We start from the raw sequence: 5,321 nt of genomic DNA, 5'->3' as shown, positions 1-5,321 counted from the left end.
CCGAAAGGCCTATCAACTGGAGCCGGGCCGACCACCCAGAGGTGATGCCGTCCCCTGGCTCCTACGCATTGGTGCTGGATGTCACCCTCGCAACGGAGAGGCGGGCTGCCCGATTCTCCCACGTTCTGATTGATGGCGGAAGCAGTATCAACATACTGTACCGCGATACCATCGAGAAGTTGAACCTCAAGGCGAAGCAGCTCATGCCAAGCCGGACCGTGTTCCATGGCATCGTACCCGGCCTGTCCTGTTCCCCGATCGGCAAGATCAGGATGGATGTTCTCTTCGGAGACAAGGACCACTTTCGCCGAGAAGCAATCTGGTTCGAGGTAGTGGATCTGGAAAGCCCTTACCACGCCTTGCTTGGCCGACCTGCTCTGGCCAAGTTCATGGCTGTGCCCCACTACGCCTACCTAAAGATGAAGATGCCGAGCTCGAAGGGGATCATCACTGTAGCCGGCGACTACAAGAAGTCCATCGAGTGTGCTGCAGCCAGCAGCCGGCTGGCCGAGTCCCTCGTAGTGGCAGAAGAGAAGAAGATGCTGGAGCGAGTTGTGGCCATGGCCGGCAAGCAGCCGTCTTTGTCCCCCAACCCCAAGGAATATGATGCCCAGGGCTCCTTCCAGCCGGCCAAGGAGACGAAGAAAATACCTCTGGACCCGGAGAACCCGGAGAGGTTTGCAGTCATTGGTGCAAACCTGGACAGTAAATAGGAAGGCGAGCTCGTCGACTTCCTCCGTGAGAATCGAGACATCTTTGCATGGTCCCCAAAGGACATGCGGGGTGTTCCAAAGGATTTCACCGAGCACAAGTTACACGTCCGAGCGGACGCAAAGCGGGTCAAGCAGCCTCTCCGCCGACTGTCCGAAGAGAAGAGAAGAATCGTAGGAGAAGAGATAGCCAGGCTCCTTGCCGCCGGCTTTATTATGGAAGTGTTTTTCCCAGAGTGGCTTGCCAACCCGGTCTTGGTGTTGAAGAAGAACAACAAATGGCGTATGTGTATAGACTACACTAGCCTCAACAAGGCCTGCCCCAAAGATCCGTTTGCTCTGCCACGGATTTATCAAGTAATAGACTCCACAGCCGGATGCGAGCTGTTGAGTTTCTTGGATGCCTATTCAGGATACCACCAGATTAAGTTGGACCCAGCAGACCGCCTGAAGACTGCCTTCATCACACCATTCGGAGCTTTCTATTACCTGACTATGACATTCGGCTTGAGGAATGCCGGTGCCACTTTTCAACGTTGCATCAAAAATGCCTCCTCAAGCAACTCGGCAGAAATGCCCACGTCTACGTAGACGATATTGTGGTGAAGACAGAAAAGCGCGGCACCCTGTTGGAAGACCTCAAAGAAACATTTGCCAACTTGCACCGATTCTAGATCAAGCTCAACCCTGAGAAATGCGTGTTCGGAGTACCAGCCGGCCAGCTTCTAGGCTTTCTGGTGTCCGAACGCGGCATTGATTGCAACCCTGTGAAGATCAAGGCCATTGAGAGAATGGAGATTCCCACCAAGTTGCGAGATGTACAGAAGTTCACCGGGTGCCTGGCCTCCCTAAACCGCTTTATCAGCCGGCTAGGAGAGAAGGCTCTCCCCCTGTACCGACTCATGAAGAAATCCACTCATTTCGAGTGGAATGACCAACCAGACCAAGCCTTCCATGAGTTGAAGAAGATGCTGACCACTCCACCTGTCCTGGCGGCGCCGACTGAGAAGGAGCCCATGCTCCTCTACATTGCCGCAACTAGCCAAGTGGTCAGTACAGTCGTCGTGGTCCAGCGCCTAGAAGAAGGCCGAGCCCAGCTAGTCCAGAGGCCGGTATATTATCTAAGCAAAGTACTATCCAGCTCAAAGCAAAACTACCCACACTACCAGAAGATGTGCTATGGAGTGTACTTCGCCACCAAGAAGCTGAAGCCCTACTTTCAAGAGCATCCCATCACGGTCGTATGCACCGCCCCGCTTGCCGAGATCATAGGCAGCCAGGATGCATCCGGTCGGGTGGCTAAATAGGCCATTGCGCTTGCACCTTACACAATCTTCTACCAGCCCCGCACCGCCATCAAGTCCCAAGCATTGGCCGACTTCCTCGTCGACTGGGCCGAGACCCAGTACCTACCGCCGGCTCCCGACTCTACTCATTGGCGGATGTACTTCGATGGGTCCACGATGCGCACCGGCTTGGGAGCCGGCATCGTCCTCACCTCTCCCAAAGGCGACAAGCTCAGATACACGCTGCAAATCCACTTTGCCGCCTCCAACAACGTGGCTGAATACGAGGCGCTCATACACGGGCTCCGGCTAGCCAAAGAGCTCGGCATACGCCGGATCCTGTGTTATGGCGACTCAGACTTGGTGGTCCAGCAGTCATCTGGCAACTTGGACGCCAAGGATGCAAACATGGAGAGCTATCGATTCCTCGTCCAGCAGATCAGTGGGTACTTTGAAGGGTGCGAGTTCCTTCACGTGCCACGGGGCGACAACGACCAAGCAGATGCCCTGGCACGGATCGGCTCCACCCGACAGGCTATACCAACCGGTGTCTCTCTCCAGCGCCTCCTCAAACCATCTATCAAGCCGTCTCCAGAATCGGACTCTATCTTCGTACCACCCGCCCCATATGCAGCCGGATCCGACTAGAGGAACCCAGCAAGCGGCTCGGGGACTTCGACAAGCAGCCCGGGGACTGCCATAGTCGAACCCGGCTCGGGGACTTCAGAACCCGGCCCGGAGACTGCAGCAGTCGGCCCGGGGATTGCAGCGACACAAGAAGCGGTGGCCGACTCCAACCCTCCACCACCCAACCCACTCACCCGAGTCACAGTGGCCGTACTAACAGTAGAAGAAGTCACAGCTCCATCATGGGCCCAGCCCATCCTCAACTTCCTAGTCAACAGAGAGCTACCGACTGATGAGATCTTGGCAAGACTAGTGCAACGACGAGCCAGAGCATATGCAATAATAAACAGAGAACTTGTCAAGCGCAGCGTCACTGGGGTCTTCCAGCGCCGCGTCGAGCCAAAAAGGGGTGTAGCAATCCTCAAGGATATCCACCAAGGCGAATGCGGCCACCACGCAGCCTCAAGATCACTTGTGGCCAAAGCCTTCCACCATGATTTCTTCTGGCCGACTGCTTTGGAAGATGCCAAAGAGATAGTCAAATGCTGCAAAGGATGCCAAGTCTTCAGTTCCAAGAAACACCTGCCGGCTTCTGCACTCAAGACCATCCCCCTCACCTGGCCCTTTGCCGTCTGGGGGCTAGACATGGAGGGCCCATTCAAGATAGCCCGCGGCGGCTTGATACATCTGCTTGTCGCCATGGACAAATTTACCAAGTGGATCGAAGCGAAGCCGATCAAGAAGCTGAACGGGCCGACTGCCGTGACATTCATTGCCGACATCACTACTCGGTATGGTGTGCCGCACAACATCATCACCGACAACGACACAAATTTTGCCAAGGGAGCCCTGGCACGTTTCTGCGTGACACAGGGCATCCGACTGGACTTAGTGTCAGTTGCCCACCCGCACTCAAACTGCCAGGTCGAGCGAGCAAACGGCCTCATCCTTTCCGGCATCAAGCCCCGACTGGTCGTACCACTAGAGCGCTCGGCCGGCTGCTGGCTCGACGAGCTGCCGGCTGTCCTCTAGAGTCTGCGTACTACCCCAAACAAGTCAACCGGCTTCACTCCGTTCTTCCTTGTGTATGGTGCCGAGGCTGTCATCCCAACTGACATCGAGTTCGACTCACCTCGGGTCACCATCTACATGGAGGCGGAGGCCAAGGAAGCACGAGAAGACGGCGTCGACCTGCTGGAAGAAGGCCGGCTGTTAGCACTCAGCCGGTCAGCCATTTACCAGCAGGGTTTGCGCCGTTACCACAACTGAAAGGTCAGGCAAAGATCCTTCCAAGAGGGCGACCTTGTGCTCCGGCTGATCCAGTGAACAGCCGGCCAGCACAAGCTCTCGGCCCCTTGGGAAGGTCCTTTCGTCGTCAGCAAAGCACTAGCCAACGACTCCTACTACCTGATCGACACACAGAAGCCAAGAGCACGCAAGAGGGATGATTCCGGCAAGGAGTCGGAACGACCATGGAACGCAAACCTCCTGAGAAGATTTTACAGTTGAAAGCAGTATGTATCATGCTACCGTTTTTATATTAAATATGATACAAACAAGCACCCCGAGGCGCACTCGGGGACTGCCCTCCTTTATCTATGAATGACGAGTGTCATACTCATGAATGTATTATTACATTTCATTTCATATCTGGCACCGGGTTCGACTAGTCGGCCCGGGGACTGGCTGCCTTAAGTTATATTACAAGTTCTACCTGAAGTCAGACAAGTAGTGTGCCGGCACCCGAGCCCTCTCTTGTCGAAAGTCGCAGCTCGAAGAATCGACTGTCCGACTGGCAAGAGCCAAAGGCAGAAAGGATGCCCACACAAAAAACGGCTAAGGACTAACGAACTTATATAACGCAAGGACGGCCTCCAACCACACCTACCGGCTGTCAAAACAGCCGGCTGGCCGGCCTCCCAGTCACTTCGCTATAATCCAACAAAGCTAGAGTACTTGCCCTCCCAACTGGCCAAGCACTTCTCCAGCCAGAGATTGCAGAGCAGCTATCCGGCTGGGAAGGCGGCAACCAAGGGAGGGCGGCCAAGGAAACAACCGAAGGATGAAAAGCAAAGAACAAGGGAAAGCCAAACGCATGCATAATTATATTTACACATAAGGCCCCCAACAGGCCGGCAGTCAATATAGTTCGAATACACCCCCAGTGGGTGGAATTGTGCAAACTTAACAAAATACTATTTCAAGAGTGGTAAACAGGAAAGTAGAGGCAGCAGACTAGACTAAGGGCGGAGCTGGAGAGCCAGGCTGGTCGGTGGAGACGGCGCTGCCGGTTGGAGGAGTGGCCGACTGGCGGGTCTCGGCTTGATCATCGCCGGCTGCAGGCGGTGCACCCGCGCATGCCTTGTTGCTGGAGGCATGGTCAAGCTGAGGCTCACCGGCCGCTCCACCATCTGGCACGGCATCTTCACCCTCCTCATCCTCCTCGCCCTCGTCGCTGGAGTCGATCTCCTCCGCCGAGTCCTCGCCATCTGCCGGGTTCAGCCCGAACCACTCCTCCGGCTGGGCAGCGCCATTGTCGTCCACCTCAGGAGCAAAGGTGCTGGTATCGGTGTAGTCGGCAATCGTCGAAGCCCGCTGGATGATAACCGGCCGCGCCGGCTCCAGCTCCGTGTCGGCCTCCTGCCGCCAGGTGGCCAGCTGGTCCAGACTCAGCTCGGGATACCAGGCCTTGGCGAAC

This window comes from Aegilops tauschii, chromosome 6 (genome assembly GCF_002575655.3).
Source record: "Aegilops tauschii subsp. strangulata cultivar AL8/78 chromosome 6, Aet v6.0, whole genome shotgun sequence".
Classification (NCBI taxonomy): Eukaryota; Viridiplantae; Streptophyta; class Magnoliopsida; order Poales; family Poaceae; genus Aegilops; species Aegilops tauschii.
This window is presented reverse-complemented; position numbering follows the sequence as displayed.